The sequence below is a fragment of the Elephantulus edwardii genome, unplaced genomic scaffold (assembly GCF_000299155.1).
Source record: "Elephantulus edwardii isolate Elephantulus edwardi_28Jun2011 unplaced genomic scaffold, EleEdw1.0 scaffold00080, whole genome shotgun sequence".
In the NCBI taxonomy this organism is placed as follows: domain Eukaryota; kingdom Metazoa; phylum Chordata; class Mammalia; order Macroscelidea; family Macroscelididae; genus Elephantulus; species Elephantulus edwardii.
The window spans coordinates 7,281,402-7,303,519 of record NW_006399830.1 but is presented as its reverse complement, the minus strand read 5'-3'; the positions used below and the strand labels follow the sequence as shown (position 1 = coordinate 7,303,519).

General features: G+C 46.7%; 1 protein-coding gene across 2 annotated transcripts in view; it reads right to left on the bottom strand.

The window, feature by feature from the left end:
* CALN1 (calneuron 1) overlaps positions 1 to 22,118 on the bottom strand; it is a 448,881-nt gene that overhangs the window by 96,755 nt on the left and 330,008 nt on the right. The window lies entirely within an intron of this gene.

Below are 22,118 nucleotides of genomic sequence, written 5' to 3'. Positions count from 1 at the left end.
ACGCCTCCAACTCTGGACTGCGGCCGAGCCCCCAGGACGCGTGGGGACCTTCTCCCTCCCAGTTTTCTTCTTGGTACTCTACTTCGTCAACCTGCTGAGCCTTCCCTTCCCTCTTGGGAGGCAGACGCGATCCATCCATCACTTGCCCAGATGAACAGATGCAGCTGCTGATCGCTAGGCAGGAGGCAGGGCTGCAGCACCCTGGGAGGGGTGTCTGCTTCGGGGGGGCCTCATAACGGAAGGATGGCTCGCCGAGGCATGGAAAATGGACAGTCTGGCCATCTCGGCAGCCTCCTCTCTGTGTCTCAATCAAGCCTTCATCTGTGAACTGGACACACTGGCTATGGCTGCTGGCCTGAAGGAATTCAGGGGCCACTTGACAGAGACCCCCATGCTCTCTGTGCCAGGAAGCTCCCAGGCTTGGGGGCCTCTGTCCTGGACTCCCCTCCAACACCTCACCCTCCCTCCACATGTAAATGACCCCTCATTACAATCTCTGGGGACAGTGCACAGCAGCCCCACTGGGGTTCATGGCTGCAAGTGTTTGCAGAAGCAAACTGCCAGTTTTCCTCTGTGGAGTGATTGGTGGGTTTGAACTATTAACCTCTTGGTTAGGAGCCAAGTGTTTTAACAACTGCACAGCTGGGACCCTTTCCAAATAGGCACAGATGCAACTACCTCCAAAGCAAAGACACTGCTGTCAAGTCAATCCTGCCTCATAGCGATCCCATGTGTTGTAGACAAGAACTGCATCAGGAGGTTTTCTTGGCTGTAATCTTCACAGAAGCAAAGAGGCAGGAAACTGACATCCAGACCTTTCTTCCATGTCACCTCTGGTCAGGTTCAAACGGCCAGCCTTTGTGTTAGGAGTCTAGAGGCAACCGTTTACACCACCCAGGAACCGTGGAGAGGTGCTCATGCCCACCACCTCTTCTGTCTGACGTCTCTCCCTGTCCTCACAAGACCCTTCCTCACTCCTCCCTGGAGTCCGACAGGGACACCAACAAACCATATCTACCCAGGAAGACTGTAAGAGTTGATGGATTGAAAGACCACACAGCTAGTGAATGACGCATTGGGGGTTTGAATCCAGGCCCACTGGACACCATCATGGACTCTATTCCCAAGCTCCGTGTGAGAAACACACATCGCTTCTCTGAGCTTCGAAAAATCACTCATGAAGACAAGGTCAGGGTATGGGACGACGGAGGGTTGCAGTGAGCCCAGGCTGGACGCCACAGGGATGCTGTGAGGCTCAGCAGAATCCCAGGACGCGCGTGGAGACTCAATCTGCTACGACATCCTCAAAGCCGAGCAGTGCTGACCTCTCCAGAGGGAGGCCTGGAAATCCTGCACATGCCTCCAAAGCCTGTGGGCTCAACACCAAAAAGGATCTGGTGTGTCTGGCTGGTTAGAGCATCTGCCTCATAGCCAGGAAGCCGGCAGTGTGAACTCACCAACTGCTCTTTGACAGAAAGACCAGGCAGTGTGCTTCTGTACGTATTTACAGCCTTGAAAACTTAGGGTGAAATTGCACTCCATGCCCTCTCTCTCACACTCACTGTCGTCAAGGGGGGCCCAACTCCTGACTGACCCTCCAGTGCGTTTCCAAGGCTGTAAATCACACACTGCCTGCTTTTCCCCGGCAGCGTGGCTGGTGGGTTTGAAGCACCAGGGAAGCACGGCACTGGGGCTGGCAGCACCACCCCCTACTTCTCTCCAGAGTTCTCAGACCCGATGTTAGAGTTGCTGTGAGTCAGAAAGAACTCGACACCAGGCTTTTTTTTGTCTGTTTGGCCTGTTTTATTCTGATTTGGGCCTGGCACCTGGGTGGGCAGTGGCGATCCTGCAGCAGGCCTGGACAGAGTAGTCTATGTTTCCTGAACCTTAATGACAGAAAAGCAGCTCCTTTGTGAAGGGGTGATGGGAGGCAGTGCACGTGCTGAGTGAGCCTAGGGAAAGGACCACAACTGCAGGCCCCTGACCGCTGATGTTCCTGCAATTCCTCCAGCCCCAGTTCTCCACCCTCAGCCATGCACACAAGACAAGGTGTGGGAGCGTGGCTGCTCCGTTCCGGAGGACCAGGCCCTTCATCTCCTGTCACAGGAGCCTTAGGATCGGGAGGTGGTGAAATCTCAAGGAGACCCCGCGAGAGACTGAGATGAATCATCTTGTTTTTATCTGGATGTCGGGGGAGCCAGCAGCCCCTCACAGCACGGCTGACGATGTGCTTTCATTTACTGTGAAGGAATTTTGATGGACTTTTTTTTGGTGGGATTGAGAGGAGGTGGGTGGGGCAGTAACTCTTTTGATTTACGGTTAGAGCTAATATTTTTCTGGACTGCAAGAATTTATCATTATTGATCCTGGGACGAGAGAAGCATGAAGAAATCTGATACAGAGGCACGACAAGTGAAAACAGAAAGCTTGAAAAATCAAGCAAAGATGGACTTTTGTAATAGGAGTCTGAGAAATGGATCCTTTCCAAAGCCAAAGCCAATGCCTTCCACTCAATTCTGACTCCCAGCAGCCCAGCAGGACGGAGCAGGCCTACCCCCTGGGGCCTCCGCAGCTGTGAATCTCTCCCAATGCAGACTGCACTGATGGCTTTGAACAGTCAACCTTTCTGTTAACAAAATGTGATGTGAATGATTTCACCTTCTAAAAATTTAAACCCCAAAGAGGAACTGCTCCTCAACATTCTCATACACTCTCCACTCCCCCTACCAGCCCTCAGGCTACTCCTGCCCGATAAAAATACGTTACAACCTTCTGCTGACAGGTTTCAAGTCTCTCAGCCAACGTCAGTCCTCAAATGTTGTTGTGTGTGCTGTCGAGTTAGAACCGCCTCAAAGCTAATCCTTCAGTGGGTTTTCAGAGGCTGCAGATACACGGAAGGAGCAGCTGGTGGATGTGAATGGTGGCAGTTCAACTCCTTACCCACCAGTCCACAAGAGCCCCTGCACAGGAATGCAGTCTCTGGGCGGTGAGTGATACAGAAAGAAAGCTGACACTCTGGAATTTTTACTTTTAACAAGCGGGAAATAAATGATGGTGGTGGGGCTGAGAACTTTCTCATTCTAAAGCTTGGAAATTTCTCTTTGAAAGCTACACTGGTGCAGGGGTAGTAGGGAGTCTGCGGGAGAATTCTCACCTTCCCTGTGGGAGGTTCAGTTCAAATTCCAGCACGGTCACCGCCCATCCATCATTGGACGCTTGTGCATGACTATGATGTTGGACAGATAATCAGCAGAACTTCCGACAGACTAGGAAGAAAGGCTTGGCCATCTGCTTATGAAAAATCTCGACCAGACTGTTTCTGGTTATATATTTGTGAGTTTTTTATTTTCTTTTTTTTCTTTCCAGTGTAAACTTCCTCTGGTGGCCTAGTGGATAAGGAGTTGCACTGCCAACCCAGAGGCAGGGAGTTTGAATCTACTAGCTGTAAAATGGAAGAAAGATGGGCAATCTCCTCCTTCTCCTTTATAACCTCTGAAAACTCACTGGAGGATCAGTTATGACTCGGTTCCAACTCTACACAATGAGAGGGTGTAAACCTCAATGCATTTCAAGCCCTATGGAGACTCAAATACCATTCCTATAGTCAGGACACACACACACACACACACACACACACACACACACACACCGCATGGTCCCTTCTCATCAGACACTCCCCTCACCTCTACACCCTGGTAACCACACCTCTGCTCACCACACTTTATAAACTCTATATTTTCCAGAATGTCAGAAAAATGGGATCATAAACTACTGGTTGAGACAGGTTTCTTTCACGCAAAAGAACGCCTTAGAGATTCATTTATTTTGTCTCCCTAGCCAATAATTTACTCATTTTTATTGTTGAGTAGTGTTTCCTTGGTGGAAATAATATGGCTTTTTAATGCATTCACCAGCTCATAGACATCTGGGTTGCTTCCAACTTTTATTATGAATGGAAATGATATAAATATTCCATAATAAATATGTATAGGATTCAACTTATGTGTGAATATGAGTTTTCAATCAACTAGAGTAATCAACTTGGTGACAGAAACAATGTTGTAGATCACATGATACAATTTTGCAAGACCAAGAATGTATTCATTGAAGATACATCTTTTTCAAGAATATAAGTTGCAACTACGCATGGGGACCTGAGTAGGAGTCAAAATGACTTTATCTGTGAAAAAAGATGATGGAGAAGCCAAGTCTCATTGGTCAGAACAAAAGCAGTGGTCAGCCATGGGAAAGCCCACCAACAGTTCACATTCAAGTTCAAGTAGAAACTGGAGAAAATCAAAACAAGCCCAAGAGAGCCAAAGAATTACCTTGAATTTATCCCACCTGAATTTAGAGATCATATTTGACCAATTAAACACTTATCACAGAAGACCAAATAGGTTGTGGGGTGACATGACAGACATGATGAAAGCCAATGGTCATTAAAAAGACAGGAAAGAAAAAGATCAAGTGGATGTCAGGGGAGACTAGAAAGCTTGCCCTTGAATGTTGAGAATCTAAATTATGTTTTCTATACTGTGGCTTGTTTTGGCATTCATCTTAATGGTGTCTTTTGATAAAATGCCTTTTTACCTAATTGCAATCCCATTTTTTTTTTAATCTTTCCTTTTATGGTTAGTGCTTTTTGTATTAAAACAAACAACTATTGCCATCAAGTCAATTCTGGCTCCGAGTGACCCTGGAGGGCAGTGCAGAACTGCCCCCTGGGGTTTCCAAACCTGTAATCTTCACAGAAACTCACTGCCACATCTGTCCCCACAGGGCAGCTGCATCAGGGCTGGGGACCGCTGGCCTTTTTGTTTGGGGTTTTTTCCTGCCAATCTTGGTAGTTAACAGCTAAACACTTAATCCACTCCACCACCCAGGCTCCTTTGTGGTTTTGCATACCGTTTTAAAAATCTTTGACTGTCTAAGATCATAATTATACCCTTCCATATTCTCTTCTAGAAGCTTTATCATTTAATTTTTCATACTGAGAAAATCTACCTCTAAGTTATTTCTGTCTGTCTTTTAAGATAAAGAGCCCTGGTGGGATAGTGGGCTCCATGTGGGGCTGCTAGCAGTGCTGACAGTTCCAGCCTGCCAGCCTCTCGGAGCCCCAATACAGGGCCGCCCTGCATCAGAACCTACTCGGCGGCACTGTGTTTGGCTTAGGAGTTCTGGCAACCTAGTGGGTAAGGAGTTGCACTGCCAAGCCAAAGGCAGGCGGTTCAAATTCACCAGATGCTCCGTAGAAGAAAGATGGGCCATTTCCTCCTGTGTAATTTATAGGCTCTGAAAACCCGCTGGAGGATCAGCTAGCTATGAGTTATACTAAGGACCAAGAGTCAGGCTTGCCCGTAGGAACAGCCAAGTGAACCAGTATCATTCACTGAGGAGGCTGCCAGGTCTCCATTGTATCTTTTTCAGTAATGAGGTGAGCACATGTGTATATGTGGGTCAGTTTCATGTGCTTTGAATGACCTTGAAAAAGAACAGGTCTGACCAGGAGGGTGGAAGGGGTGGAGAAGCCCTACCAACCATCAATCAGGGAGTTGAAGGCCTATCATCCGGCTCCATGGCCGGTCCATCCTGGTCTGTGGCCTTTGATGGCTCCACCGCCCCTTTCACTGGCACTTACTCAAAGTCAGTGCTCTTTGTGGCTTGACAAGCCCGTGGATGAACTCTCCCTGGGGTAACGAGCTGGCGTCCACAGAGTACACGACACTTTGATCCACCTGAACAGTGCCGCTTCCTCCCACAAAGAGCAGCTTATTTCAAAACGTGTGCTGTCTAATGTGTGTATCATAGCATTTGGGGGAAATGGTTCTCAGAGGCCACTGGCCAGGAGCGGCTGGTGGAAGTGAGATCAGTCCCGGGGAGAAGTCGCACATGTTATGGCGGGTGTTAGCAGACATCACTAGGTCAAACTTCGGGCTCTGCTCACAGAGCAGCGTTTCTGAAAGGAACTTCCTGTTAGTTCAATCCACTCACCTCCTCCACAAAGCTCTTCCTCTGGCTCCCTTGCCTTCTTAAAGAAACATAAAACCAACTCAGACAGGTCCCTTTTGGACACTTTCCTATTGCTCAGGGAATCTCTGAGTGATATAATGGGATAACGGACTCAGCCACAAACATAAAGGTTAGGGGTTCTAGTCCACCTAGAGGTAGGTGTCTTGGAAAAAAGACCTGGAGAGTTGCTTCTAAATAACCCAGGGACCGAAACCCCTATGGGGCATAGCCCTGCTGAGACACCGGGGGTGGTCATGAGTCAGAACTGATTGATGGTAAGAGGCACTCATGCTGTTGGAGAGGGTCGTTATTGGTTAGCTCAGAGACACCAGGATTACCAGATGCTGGAGAGGAAGGTAGACTTCTTTCCAGAAGGGCTTCTCTTTCCTCCCCATCTTAGGAGAGTTCTCCAAATAAATAGAAACAACAGTGCCTAGATGTTCCAACTCTACATCACTGGCCCAAGAAAGAGCAAAGCTGCTCTCAACACTTAGAATCAAGCACTGGGGATGTCTACATCACATTTCCTCCACTAGATTCCGTAGCTGATGGACAAAGACTCAGCAGAAGGCCAGCTGCTTCACCACGCGAGCTGGCCCAGATTCACCTTGACTGAGAGCTGCCACCTAGCCTCACAGTAGAACTATCTTGTGTCACTGAAAGGTCAGACCACCTCTGATCTCCCCCCCCAACATAGAGCCTGGCTCCCCTCTGGTGGGGGACAGAGGGGAGCAAGCTTTAGGGTAACTGTTATCCGTAACAGCTGAGCATTATCTGTTCCTTTTAAAGCAAGCCTGTCTGTTTGCTGGGTCACACTGAACAGCATCCTTAGAAGGTCCAGCATGGTGAGTTAGACTCCCACCTGAGAACTGGGAGGAGGGCCTTGATGCCTCAGCTGATGAGTTTTAATATCATAATGGGTGGAAGAGACCCAGAGTTTAGAATACCTCTATTCATTCCAGAGTTTTGACTTTTCAGCTTTATTGGGGTTAAAGCTAATGAGTACTTTGAGGGCAGGTAAGAAGAGGGATTTCCCTGCCCCCATCTGCATCACCACGGGAGGACCATGGCCCAAGACTATGTCTCACAGGGTCAGAATTCACACCCTTGACGTCTTTCCTTAACAAACTGGAGGAGATTTGCTTTAATAGTTCTATTTCTCTTCTCTAATCTCATCAGATGGGCAATCTACTCTCAAGGGATTTATAGCCTCAGAAACCCCATGGAGGGTCAGTTGTGAGTCAGTTCTGATCAAACATGTGAACACAAACCTAGTTACCTGATCATGATATCAAGGTCTTGTATTTTAATATTAACTGAAGTGAATATGTTCATACGGTCGCTATGAGTCACATTCGACCTGATGACCCTTAATCACTGCTAAGTGAGACTGTTGTTATGTGCTGTCGAGTCGCTTGCGACTCATAGCGATCCTATGTACAACAGCCCTAAACTCTGCTCTGTCCTGTGCCAATCGCACTGTCTCTGACACTCCCATCCCGATTATCCCAGTCACTGAATCAATCCATCTCATAAGAGGGCCTTCCCCTCCTGCGCCGTCCCTCCACCCTCCCAAGCATGATGTCCCTCTCTAAGGACCAGTCTCTCCTCACAATATGTCCAAAGTATGTTAGATGGAGCCTCAGAATCCTTGCCTCCAAGGAGCCACCCGGTTTAACCCTTTCCAGGACAAATCTGTTTGTTTTCCTAGCAGTCCATGGTATTCTCAATACTCTTCTCCAGCACCACAGCTCAAAGGCATCAATTCTCCTTCTATCCTCCTTGGTCATTGTCCAACTCTGATGCATAACAAGTGATTGCGAAGACCATGGCCTGTATCAGACGCACCTTAGTCTCCAGAGAGACACCATTGCTCTTCAGTACTTTGGAGTACTAAGTGAGACTAGTGCTGTTATATTTCGGAGGAACATCCTTCTACTTTGTGCATCACTCTTTGTCAATTTGCTACACTGAGGTAATCTGGGGTTGCTGTGATGCTGAATCTTGTGCCATTGGGGTGTCAAATGCCATAATGATTTCCCAATGTGGACAGTGTTTGGTGGAGCTCCCAGCTGTAAAACAGGTTAGGAAGCAGAAGTGGCATCCACTTCCTAAACCACACACCTCTGAAAACTCTTTGAAGCTGGAGAAATGACGATAGTTACAGTAAGACATTAGGTCTTTTTGTTCATGGACTCGCTGTGAGCCGTGTTTGGTTCATCGGTAATCAACAACAAAAACAATAGGGAATATTGAGAGACAAGAAGGAAGAAGGGTGGCAATACAGAATACAAAATATTGAATATAAGAATATAGGGTGGCCCAGTGGAGTAGCTGGTAGCTTTGAACCACCAACCCTCTGGTTATCAGGCCAGTGCTCAACCTACAGAGCCAACAGGGTTCCTGAACAGCCCTCACCACAAAACTTTATAGCCTCTGAGAGCTCATTCAGAGCACGAGGAATAATAGTTCATGTTTGTTAAATTAAAATCTTATGCTACCGTTTGTCCATGCCACTTCATAACTACAAATACACGCATATGAATTTTCTAAACAAAGTAATGTTTCAAAATATTTGTATTAAAATATTTCAGTGTATGTTTACCAGTACACTATTTGGTTTTATCTTCAGGTACAAATAGGTGTCATACCACTGAAAATGTCTTTAATGTTGTTATTTTGACCTGAATTTATACTATATAATCTAACAGGCTGAAGAATAAAATTTTATAATCTCTTGGGGGAAAAAAAAAGAATATATGGTGGCAAGAAGCTGCGCTGAAATCCCGAAGGCACGCAGTTCAAGGCCACCAGCTGCTCCATGGGAGAAGGTCGGGCAGTCTCCTCCTGTGTGACTCACCAGCTCTGAAAACCTGCTGGAGGGTCAGCCATGGGTCAGCCCTGACTCAACAGCACAGAGCAACAGGTTAGTAAATATAATCACTGGGTTACATCTGGGAAGCCAAATTCAAGAATCAGATGTCTGTCCAGTGAATCCATATTTAAAGTACAGAAAGCTTGTTCCTCATTCATTCATTCATTCCTTCATCCTCAAGGCCAGACACTGTGCTAGAAGCTGGGGCTCCACGTGATTAGGAAGACAGACCAGGAATCAAAAATAGAGCATACGTTCCCCGAGGACCTTGCTTTAAAGACAGATAATTAAATCTAAGTAGGAATTTGCCTACCAAATGCATTTATAAATAGAGCCTCGTTGTGCTCAGTGACAGCAGACGGGATCTATCTGAGGACTGCGTTGCCGATATTTCCACCTTGGGAGTCAGCCTCATAGACCAGTAGTTCCCAATCTCTTCTCTGCCAAAAAACACTTAATTGATTATGTTCACATTTGTATCGCACTCCCAGGGGCACCATTAGGTGGAATCCTCCAATGTCTTTCTCTCCTTAACAAAGAGAAAAGAAGATGGAAATATGTGGCGGCCCTTCTCCACCTGCCCACCCCCACCTCACGTCCACCCACTCTCAGCGTCTCCTTAGCCTGGACCCCAGGAGGCTGACTCTGGGCCTCATCTACTCCACAGTCTTGCTGTCGCCTTCCGCTTGGGTTTGACTAAAGGGAGACGATGGCAGAAAACCTGGGGCGGTAGAAGAGAGGTCGGGGCATTGCTCCCATGCTTGCTTCCAGACAGGGCTCTGCGACTCTGGAGGGCCAGGGCCATCGCTCCCTTGGGCTGGGGTCACTTCAGCTCAAACTGGGCTCCAGTAGCCATTCTCCCTACTGTCCTAAGTGGTACCGTCCAGTAACAGCTGGTCTCAGGGAGCCTCACCGTCTCTGGTTTGCACCTTCAATCCACCTGCTGTTCTTAGATGTCACTGAGTCAGCCACTAACTTCTAATGACCCCATACACAACACAACAAAACATTGACTGTCCCTGCACTATCCCCAGATTCTGAGCCCTTGTGATTGTCATTGGGTTTGGGGTTTTCCTTTGAGGAGTTTCACTGGGTTTTCACGAGATGGTTTTCAAAAGTAGACTGTCAGACCTTTTTTTTTTTGCTAGTTCCCTCCCAAGTTATATAGTAATTATCAAAGTCATTGCTCCCGCATGCTGCATAGCATTCCATCGTGCAAATGGACTATAATTTCTCAATCTACTCAATTGTGGTTGGACATTGGGCTGTTTCCATTTCTTGTGATGGTGAATAATGCTGCTATGAACACTGGTGTACAAATCTCCGTTTGTATCTCAGTTCCAATCTTCTCAGGATATATTCCAAGCAGTGGAACAGTTTGGTCATATGGAATTTCTATGTTCAGCTTTCTAAGGAAACACCAGACTTCGCCGTCCTGTTAAACTGCCACTGCTACTGGAGTGAGATGGTATCTCATTGTGGTTCTGATTTGCTTCTCTAGAGGTCTTTTGCAGCAGATTTTCCCATTGTATTGTGTGGGTACAGAGGTAGCTCGTGGTTGCTGTGAAGCTGAACACTGTGACACTGACGCATCAAATGCCTTAATGGCTACCCATGGTGAACAGTGTTTGGTGGAGCTCCCCAATTAAAACAAGTTTGGGAGCAGGAGTGGCATCACTTCCAAAAGAGCTTGCCTCTGGAAACCCTATGAACCTGGAGAAAGGATGAAAGTTACACAAGCATTCAGGTCTTTCGTTCACAGAGTTGCTACAAGTTGTCTACAACTCGACAGCACTTAGCAAAAACAACAACACTATAAGTTTAAGGAAACTTTACAGAAAAGTTAGATTTCCATTCATCATTGCATAGTGCCCTCCCTCTCCCTTTCTTCATTCTCCCCCAGTCCACTTCTAACGTGCCTCTTCTTCTAGGCTGTTGTCATACATGGAATGCCTACTCAGAAAAGCCCCTTTTAAATAGCTCTCTTCCTCATCTGTTCCAATGCAATGTCATCTGATTTCCTGACCACTGCTTCCATAAATGCTGATTATGGAGCCAAGAAAATGAAATCCTTGAAACGTCAGTCTTTTCTGTTTATCATGGTGTTGCTTTTGAACTACTCCGTAACATGAAATGAGCATTCCCACTCATCGCTCTCTCCTCTACTTCTGTCTAGCTGATTCCGACTCACAGCCACCCTTCGTGGGGTTTCCAAGACTGTCTATCTCTACGGGAAGAGATTGCCCACCTTTGCCCCCCAGAACTCTTAGTGGATTTGAAGCACTAACCTCACAGTTAACAAACTGGCACGTGACACACTCTCCACACCAGTGCAGTGTGTGCGTTTCTACTAATGCAAATTTATTACTACGGCATTCTCAGCCCTATCTTAGGAAACCGCTGATAAAACCACGTGTCACATCCGGTACCTCTGTGAGTGCTGACTTCCTTCCATTGATGGATGCTTTGGACCACATGGAGCCTGAACGTCCTTGTATCAGCCCTCCCACTGGTGAGATCTGCAGGCCTGAAGAGTCAGACCGACCAGGAAGCTTCAAATTCCATTAAATCTTTCCATTAGACAATGACCTTTAAAACTCCATCTCAGACGCCTTGAGGAGAAGATTCATCCTCTACGTCTTATCTATAAATTACTGAAAATTTAAAACTGGCTTTATCTACAGTTTGTCACAGCACTTCAGGGTCTCTCTCGTCTAGTGCCTGGTCTGTCGAGGCCTGTCAGGTTATTCACAGAGAAACCCCAAGGCCTTAGCCAGGTGACCAAGAAAGGTAAAATCGGGAGGGGGAGGGGAATCTCAAAACTCATTCAAACATCCAGTGACCTTGAAATATTTATCTATCAAATGCTGGTGAGTAGACTACAATTCAAAGGAGCATACAAACAACAGAGCGGCCCTTCCCCTGCCCTGCGCCCTCCTCACGACCTCTGCCCTGCCCACACCCGCTGCAGTCACTGTGCCCACCCATCTCCTCCAGCTTCTTCCTCTCTTCCTCTGACCCTACACTCTGCTGGCATGATGCCTTTCCCTCAAGGCCTGGTGTCTCCTGACAAGAGGCCTAAAGTCTGTGAGACCAAGTCTCAGCCTCCCTGCCTCGAAGGGGCGCCCGGCTGCATGTCCTCCAGGACAGAAGTGTTTGCTCTCTGGTCATCTGTGACATACTGAAATACTAAGGTAGAAACATTATCAAGACAGAGTCAGAGGCTGACTTTCAAATATGCTAATAAGGACAGGTCTAAATGCCAGTATTCAGCGGTGAATCTAGGATTGAGCTTGGGAACCTCAATTCTAGGGAAAACTGGAAGTTTAATCTCGCACGTTTCACTAGTCAGAACGACTGACTCCCAGGAGTGGAGACCCCCTAAGGGAACGTCCACATGCCCTTTTTTTCCCTTCCTACCTCGGAATCTTAGTTCCTCTTACTCCCTTGCTCACACGCTCCGAACGGTTTGATGTTCCGCGCTAGGCGACCGGGACTCATTGGAAACCTGGACTCATCGGTAACACTGTTATCCCGCCGGATTATCTGGGCTGTAATCCTTCTGGGAACAGATTGCCAGAGCTTTTTCCCCCCTATGGAGCCACTAATGGGCTTGAACCACTAACCTTCTGGTTAGCAACTGAGTGCTCAACAGTTGTACCACCAGGGTTCCAACATATCTGGTACCTGTCTTTTGTAATGACATACAAACATGTATTTACCTTTGTAATAACAACATACTCCTTTGAAATATGCAGATGCCTTTGTAATAACAATGATTGTAACCTTAACAGCTCACACACAGGTTCACCATGAGTTGTGCTCGACTTGAAGGCAGTCACCAACAGCAACAAAAACAATAGGGTATTTTATATTCAAAGTACTTCCTATATTACGAATCTATCTAACAACACAATGGATTCACTTCAGTATTATCACCATTTTCAGGAGAAGAAACTGAGTTACAAGGAATTTAAGTAACTTGCCTACTGGTAAGTGGTGGAGATTGTATTTGAACCTATGTAGTCTGACACCAAAATTTATTCTCTTATTACTGCTGCTACACAGCCTTCACATGGGTGTTTTTAAATAACTGGCTGATTTAAATGACATAAAGGCATCATGCTGTAAATCTTGGTTTCTCAGTATTTTGACTTAGACTCAGTGGTGAAGATTTACCCACACCGTCCTGTGTATATCAGTTTGTTGAAAAGTGGGTCCTGTTACCCACACGTGCTTAGACACTGCACTAAAGAGGGGCACCGAGGGGGACTCCAACGCTCACCCCAAGGACTGACACCCTCAGCCTGGCAGTGGGGTCCTCTGAGGCCTGGGAGGAGACTGTCTCTACAAAGAATACTCAGACTGCAGGTTTTTGAGTGATAGGGAAAATATATACTTAATGAATATAAGGTATTTCTGTATTTCCTGAGAAAACTTCTTACTAGTTCTAGGAAATATCCATCAGTTCACCCACTGAGCAAATCTTCCATCTGTCCATCCACCCGATCTCCCTCCCACCTACCGATCCTTCCTTGCTTCTATCCACCCATCCCTATCATGTATCTACTGTGTGGACAAGCACTGAGCTAAGAACCAATGGTATCAAAACAGAACAAGACATGGAGCTTCATTAAATAAGTTTAGGATCCAACTCGTTGCCAATTTAAAAGCATTTCCATCACGTCTATAGTTTCACACCCTGAGATCATTACTATTATTTCCAAAAGAGCATTCCTTCAGTCCTTCCCAGTGTTTCACTCACTCACTCATTACATCTAGTCGGGACTGACTCAGAGCTCACCCTCCTTCGGGTTTTTGAGGCTGGTAGTCACATGGGAGGAGATGGCCCATCTTTCTCCCTTAGTTGTTGTTGTTATGTGCCATTGAGTCCCCTGCAACTCATAGCGACTTTGTGTACAACAGCCCTAAACCCTGCTCTATTCTGTGCCAATCTTATTGTCTCCAAGACACCTATCCCCATTACCCCAATGATGGAATCAATCCATCTCATCAAGAGTCTTTCTCTCCTGCACTGGCCCTCCAACCTCCCAAGCATGACATCCCTTTTTAAGGACTGATCCTGCCTTACAACATGTCCAAAGTATGTCAGACGAAGTTTCAGAATCCTTGCCTCCAAGGAGCAGCCTGGTTTCACCCTCTCCAGGATAAACTTGTTTGTTCTCCTAGCAGTGCATGGTACAGTCAATACTCTTCTCCAGCACCACAGCTCAAAAGCATCAACTCTCCTTCTATCATCCTTAGTCACTGTCCAGCTCTCTGATGCATAGCAAGTAATTCTAAGACCATGGCCTTTGTCAGGCTCACCTTAGTCTCCAGACTGACATCGTTGCTCTTCAGTACTTTGGAGAGGTCTCTAACAGCAGACTTTCCCAATGCAATTTGTCTTTAGAGCAGCTGGTAAATTCAAACTGCCAGAGAGGCTCAACCTTGGAGTTAGCAGAACAACTATTTGTCTTTATTTAAACGTCTATGTGTCTTTATTTAAATGCCTATTTGTCTTTTTATAAATGGCAAATCTAGGCATGTGTGCCAACAGGGACGATGTTAGACAGGATTTGGGGGATCTTCCAGACCAAGGCAGCTAGAGAGAAAGGCCTGGCACTCCAATCTGGAAATCATATGGATCACAAGAGCCTGATTTCCACTGATGGGTGCGGTGGTGCGGAGGCAGACATTGTCAGTTCACTTGTGCATGAGGTCGTCCTGGGTGGGAGCCAGCTAGACTGCAGCTATCAACAATGACATCCAATATTAACCCAAGTAATAGCTATTCCCTGTGGAGGAATCTGCAAGGAATACAATGGCTCTCGTGACCTGAACTGAACTCAGGATCTGCACTTGAAAAACATCACCAGCCTCTGAGCTGGTGTTAAGTGGTTTGGAGGATTCAGGCGAAAGCAGAGGTGTCTCTGGCTCACGTTTCTTACCCCGCCTTCACTCTTTGCACATCTCTTTGAAAAAGCTCCATCTCGTGTGTGTGTGTGTGTGTGTGTGTGTGTGTGTGTGTGTCCTCCCCTCTGCCCTTTTAGGCAGAAAGGAAAACCCCCTCCCACTGGCAGACCACACAACTTTATTATAATGAATCAGGACCAGGCTTAGCAAGCATTTAACGTCACTGCCAGAGAGAAGGGCTTCAACTACATTAACAAATAGGCATCTGTTGCTGTCAAGTCGATGCTGACTTACAGTGACTCTACAGCGCTGAGTAGAAAGACCCCACTGGGTTTCCTATACCGTGGAACAGTGTTTACCTATTCAACTGTTCACCAGAAGGCCGGTGGTTCTAAATTCCCAGCTGTTCCTTGGGAGAAAGCTGTGGCTGGCAGCTTCTGGAAAGATTTGAAGCCTTGGGAATGCCACAGGGCATTTCACACACAGGAATCAACTCTACAGCAGTAGGCTGACTGACTTCCTTGTAATCTTCATGGGAACAGATCACCAGGTCTGGCCTCTTCTCTATAGAGACACACACTCACTCTAGAGACACATATTCTCATTCTCTCTCTCTCTGTCTCTCTCTCTCTCTCTCACAGACACACACACACAGCCATCAAATCAGAATGGACTCACAGTTGTCCTCCACCGAGCGTCTAAGGTGAACCACTGGTGGGTTCAAACTGCTGATCTTTTATTGGGCAGGTGAGCCCGTTAGGCACCGCACGGCAGGGCTCCTTCAGCTCTGCACGCACTGACGTGGCCTGTAACCTAACTTTTTATGTAGCGAGTGAGTAATGCACCTAACTAAGGTTTATGTTTACAACCGAAAGGTGCACTGCCCCAAGTTCCCCACTGTTTTACAGAGCATGTTATGGGAGAAAGGGCATGTGGTACTGGCCCCAGGAAACACTGTCCCGTCTCGAGCTATTGTGGCCTTGTTCTGTGGCCCGACTCAAAGCACCAGAACCGCTCAACTGAGTTCCCTGTCATTCTGCAAAGATAACTTGGACTTTGCAAGCCAGGAGAACTGGGACGGAGGGTGGCCTTCCATTCGAGCCTGCATGCTTCTGAGACGAACTGCCAACTGTTAAAATATGGAGTTCTGTGTCTAACCACCTCACCCAAGCAGAACCCAAACCCACTGGCACTGAGTCCGTCTTGACTTGCAGCGACCCTGGAGGACAGAGCTGCTCCACAGGGTTTCCAGCAGCGTCGATTTTCCTGTGAGCAGACAACCTCACGTTCCTCCTTGAAGCGCCTTCAAAGTGTTGACCTTTTGGCTAGTAGTTGAAAGCTTAAGACGCTGCACCACCAAAAAGGCCTTATAACTATCAAACATCCACCAAAACACTTATCTGCAGACCAGATGCTATCTTGAAATCAGGTACACAATAGAAACCCAGGCAAAAGGACTTCTCTTTTTTGGCAGGCTACTGGAGAATGTACAGTCCATCTGTTCCTCTGGATAAGGGATCAATACACTTATTCTGCAAAGTATCAAACAGTAAGTGCTTCCATTTTTGTGAGTCAAATGGTCTCTCTTCCAACCACTCAAATCTATAACTATAATGTGGAAACGTATGTAGTAAGTATGATGTTACAAAACTTAACTATTGTTCAATAAAACTTTATTTACAAAAGAAAGTGGTATGCTGGATTTGGTTTGTGGGCCATTGTGTTCTGACCCCGGTTCTAGGTCAACAGTTCTTAACAGTTTTGAAGACGAATGGTGGTCACCGTTCCCTTTGACGGCCTGATGAAAATTGCAATTCCTCGCTTCAAAAACTCCAAAGTGGCATCAATTTTGTATGCAGCTTTAGAAGTTTAAAATCCTCAAGTTAAGAAGCTTTCTCTGGACACTCTAAAACCCATCCTTAAATGATGTCAGAGGAGCAGTGAGATGCAACCTTGGTTCAGTGTCCCCAACAAGACTTTCTAACACGATGTCACTGGCTTACAATAAGAACTTCTCTCTGCAATTCAGCCACTAGTTTATTCCAATGATTAATTGGACAAACTGTTCAAACGTGACATAACTCAACCATTAAATCTAAAACCGTCAAACCCATAGAAAAAGAGGCAGCCTTGATTTACACAAAGAACTTCTAGACAGAATAAAAAATCATGAATCATAAAAGCAACAACATAATAAATCAGACTTGATTGAAGTTGGAAACTTTTGGTTTTCAGGAGATACCATTAAGGGGGGGGGGAACAAGCTACAGAGTGGGAGAAAATATTTGTGTAACATATATTTGTTAATGAACTTGTGTCCAGAAAAAAAGATATTTATGAAACACTACATATATGTGAGATCTGGTGGCCTAGTGTTAAGAAACTGAGCTGTAATCCCGAAGACATGCAGTTCGAGGCCACCAGCTACTCCGTGGGAGAAGGAGGGGCTACTCCGTGGGAGAAGGAGGGGCTACTCCGTGGGAGAAGGAGGGGCTACTCCGTGGGAGAAGGAGGGGCAGTCTCCTCCTGTGCAATTGACTGCCTCTGAAAATCTGCTGGAGGGTCAGCTACGGGTGGGTTCCAAATCAACGATACACAAAAACAATAACAACATATGTATGTGTGTGTGTGTGTGTATGTACGCATGTGTGCACACACGCACACACACAATTTCAAAATTCATTAATAAGAGAACAACTAATAAAATTATAAAAGGAGAAAAGATTTGACCATGTTGTTGTGTACCATAAGGAGGAAGTGATTCATAGCTAATCCTTCACTGGGTTTTCAGAGGCAGTAAACTGTACAGGAGGAAAATGCTGGTGGATTTGAACTGTGTGCCTTTGAAATGGCAGTGCAGCTCTGGTATTAAGCCAATGGAAACAACAATGAGATACAAACCACTATGTGTGTGTGACTGAATTTTAAAAGGGCAACACACACACACGTGGCTGAAATTTAAAAGGGAAAGGAAAAGTTGACATCATCAAGTGCTTCTGAGGACGAGAAGCCACCGGAACCTTCATCCTCTGCTGCTGCTGTGAGACATGGTATTGCCACTTTGAAAAACACTTTGAAAATTTCTTATGAAGCTAAACATACCCTTTTCATTGATCCAGCACTCTCAGATCTAGGTATTTGCTTTCAAGAAACAAAACAAATCTCTTCACGAAGACTTGTTCACAAATCTTAGAGTGAGCTTCTTCACAGTTGCCTAAAACTGGACACAGGTGAATACCCATTAACTGGGAAATAAATAATCACTGTTGGTACAAGTTATTATGGGCCACTGATCTACTGATTCCAAAACAAGCTCACTGTTGTTGAGAGAGTCTAACTCCCACAACCCGATCAGACAGTGCAGAACTGCCTCGCAGGGGGATCATGGCTGTGACCTGTGTGGAGCCCTTGCTCACAACGGAGTCTGAGATGATCATATTTGGCCTTGCCTTTAGAAAAGGCTTTTGAGTCCTCGGGCCTACTGCCCTTGGGCCTGGTTGTCGTGGATCTCCTGAATTAAACTGGAAGCAGGAGTGGCATCCACTTCCACAAAAACTTGCCTCCAGAAACTATAAACTTGGAGCAAAGATGAAAATTTTGCATTCAAGACTTTCATTCATAGGGTCGCTATGTGTTCTCTATGACTCTATGGCACAACAACAACAACAACAATGTAACATACATTATGTCTTTAGTATATTGGTATCACATGTTTGCATCACTTTATTACATATCTGTTCTCTTGAGGAGCTCCGTGGCAACTGCCCCTGAGGATTCTGGGTCAAGCCCACCAGCTGCTCTGTAGGAGAAGGATGAGGCAGTCTGCTCTGTAAAAAAAATAAAAGAATCCCCGATTCTACTCTGTCTACAGGGTCCCTGTGAGTTGGAACCAGCTGATGGTCATGGTCATGGGTTTACTGCAAAATAACACTCCTTCCTGGGGCTACCAGGGGCCTCTTCTGCCCACTGGAAACGGACTGGCAAAAGGCACCTGAGGACAAGCGCTAACGTGATTTCTCACGTGTCCTTAAGCTTTGCACTCAGGCAATAAAGCCGCTGACACTGTCAGTGAAGAGTGGACAAGGAGAAGCAGCCTTCTGTGTCCACGGAGGTGGCGAGTCACCGTGTCCCTGCATGTTCCAATTCAGTGGTTCAGTCACTGGTAGACAAGGAGGGCTCTGATAGAAACACTGTCTCCCTGGGGTGCTGGGTCCTGCAAAACTTAATGTCATGGATTGAACTGTGTCTCCTGCAAAATACATGTATCTATTGTATATGTTTGTATATGTGTGTATGTAATGATGTGATATGGAAACTATGTAATGATCCCACATGGGCTGATAAATCAAACAGTGGACTAGGGTAGGGTGCAAAACCCCGTCACCCCATCAAAGCTCTAAACCGGCATTAAACACCTCTTATCTGACCAGAGGTAAAGGGGAAGGAAGTGAGCTGAGAGTGGGGACCTCAGCACCACCAGGAAATACCCCAAGAGTGAAACGCATCCTGTGGTCCTCGGTCCTTGCACCAGGAAGCGTGTGAGCTGAGAGTGGGGACCTCAGCACTACCAGGAAATACCCCAAGAGTGAAACGCATCCTGTGGTCCTCGGTCCTTGCACCAGGAAGCTTGTGGACACCAGGAAGGTCAAAACACGGGGAGATCTCCTAGGAACAAAGGGCGTTCGGGTGCTGAAGGAGGTGAGGACGTTTTTCTACAACACAGAGAGGGGCTTCTCTCCTGGAGCCAAGAGCCTGAATTCAGACTTCTAATTGTAAGAGAATAAATCTCTGTTTGTTCAAGTCATCCCCTTGAGGGATCTCTGTTAGAGCAGCACTGAAAAAAATCGAGACACCAAGTGCCCATCTCGGGCTGGCTTCAAAGACTGCAGCCTTGGAAACCTCCTGCTCTGCCCTAAAGCATGGCTAGGAGTCGGAATCGCATCATAACCAACAGGTTTTTTCTGGTTTTCAGGGGAGAACGCAATCAGCTCTATGCCAGCAGTCAGCGTAAGTGTGACAATGTGGCCAGAGGTGTGTCCACTTGCACCAGCATTCTGTAACAGGTGATAAATGGTGGCATGCTGAGCTGTCAGACAGACTGAGGGGCCGTGGAGGAGGGTTCTCCATGCCCAAGTTTCCAGGCAGGGCGTTTGCAGGGTTTTAATGAGCTGCTCAGCTGATTACCGGGAGGCTTTGACACGCACGGCACTTGCATGTGCACTTGGCAGTGACTGACAGGCACTCAGCCGCCCTGATCTGATTCCTGTGCGGCAATCAGGCCCCAGTCACCACGGCTGCAATCAGAGAGGCTCGTCCGGAGTCCTGCAAAGCCAGTGGGCAGAGTGGGAGCCTGGGGGATCCCATGCCTAGCCCCCAGATTTTCTGAACCAGAGCAATCATATGATACAAGCTTATGAAATGGGGACAGGGCCAACCCAGCAGGTCACGGTGGAGCCCCTCGAGCACCCACCATGCTATCCCCACACCGGACGCTGGGCTCTGTAGGAACAGAAGCTGCTCATCTCACAGCACCGACCCCGTGGCAATGGCCTCTGACCCAACGCAGCTGCCAGCGAGCTGATTCAGACCATCAGAGACCACGTGTGGGCAGAGGAGAAAGGCCACACGGATTTCAGTGGCTGTGACATTTCGCTAGGAGATCTGGTGGTACAGTTACATGCTGGGCTGCTTATCAAAATATCAGCAGTTCAAACCCATCAGCTTCTCTGCGGGAGGAAAACGGGCAGTCTCCTTCCCTGAAGATTTCGGGGAGGCTGATGGAGGGTCACTCACTGTGAGCTGGAATCAGCTCAACAGCAGTGGGGGATGACCCTTTGTAGAACACCAGGCCTTTCTTCCAAGGCACCCCTGGGTGAGTTTGAACTATTAACCTTTCAATTAGTCCAGCACTCAGTTGTTGTCACAAGGCCAAGAGACTCCCTTTTGAACTAAAAGTCCTGCTCTATTAGCAGGTTTGGGGAGAAGGATGGGCAACCGCTTCCTCTGTGATTTACAGCCTCAGAAATCCAATGAAGGATCATCTATGAAGTCAGTTTCCACTTGATGGCAACGAGCAAGCGAGTGATTTAACAGGTAAAAGGAGCCCTCGCTGCAGTGGCCCAAAGTGGGGGGTTCAAATCCACCAGCCACACTGTGGGCAGAATGGCTACTCCTGTTCAGACATGGTCTTAGAAACACTGTCGCCAGTTCAGTGCGGTCCTGCTTGGTTGCTAGGTCAGAATCTACTTTACAGCAATGGGATTTTTTTCCCCTTTTCTTTTTATGATGCACAATTTCTGAAACAGAACTGTTTCTGGTGGTTTTGCCCCAAGAAGCCTCACAAGCCTGTGAAGCAATCCAGGGAAGTCTCATCTCATAGTTAGGGCAGAAAAGTGTCTCCCGCTCAAGTTGTTTAATTCAGAAACTCAAGACAACATTTAAATGCTACAAACCCGCGTGCAGAACCCGTACTTGGCCAAGAGGGGGTCGAAAAGACTTTGATGTCAGCTGCGCCCGAGTTTTCCTTGAACATCAACAGCCTGGGAAGAGCTAATAGAGTCACAGAGCTCCATCTCAGCAACTTGAGAAAAAAAGAAGACTGCTAGGCGGTGCCACTTTAATTGGGGGTTTGCAAGAGTGCTAATTACCAATGTGTCTGAGAGCCTCTTCTTAAAAACATTTCCTTTTGCAAGGAGTAGTTAGTTCCAATTGCCTCCGACATGCCAAAATGGTGGGGGAAAGGGGCAGCAAGAGAGCACGGAGATAAAACTCCAGTTCTTAAAAATGGCTAGAAAATGAGACTTCTCTGCTTGAGTCTCAATTAGGGCAGTTCAAGCAGACATGAAGCAGGCAGAAGAAGCCTCTCTGTCATCTGCAGGAGACACTGGAGATAAATCACCAGGATAGCAGAGTTTAGGGAGCTCTGGTGGCCTAGAGGCAAGAAACTGCACTTTAACCCTGAAGTCAAGCAGTTCGAGCTTATCAGCTGCTCGTAGGAGAAGGATAGGCAATCTCCTCCTGCATGGTTAACTCCCTCTGAAAGTCCACAGGAGGGTCAACTGTGGGTCGGTTTTGACTTGATGATATACAACAACAACAACAGTAGAAGAGTTTAGTGGGTGGCTGTGGGGTGGTGAAGGAATAGGAAAGATTCAATGGGGACTTGAAAAGACAGGGTAATGATAGGCATAGATAAATAGCAATTTTATTAATCACAATGTATATTCATGACTGTATGAAATATAACGTAAATAAAAGATTTAGAAAACATAATAGAAAGAAAGAAAGAAAGAAAGAAAGAAAGAAAGAAAGAAAG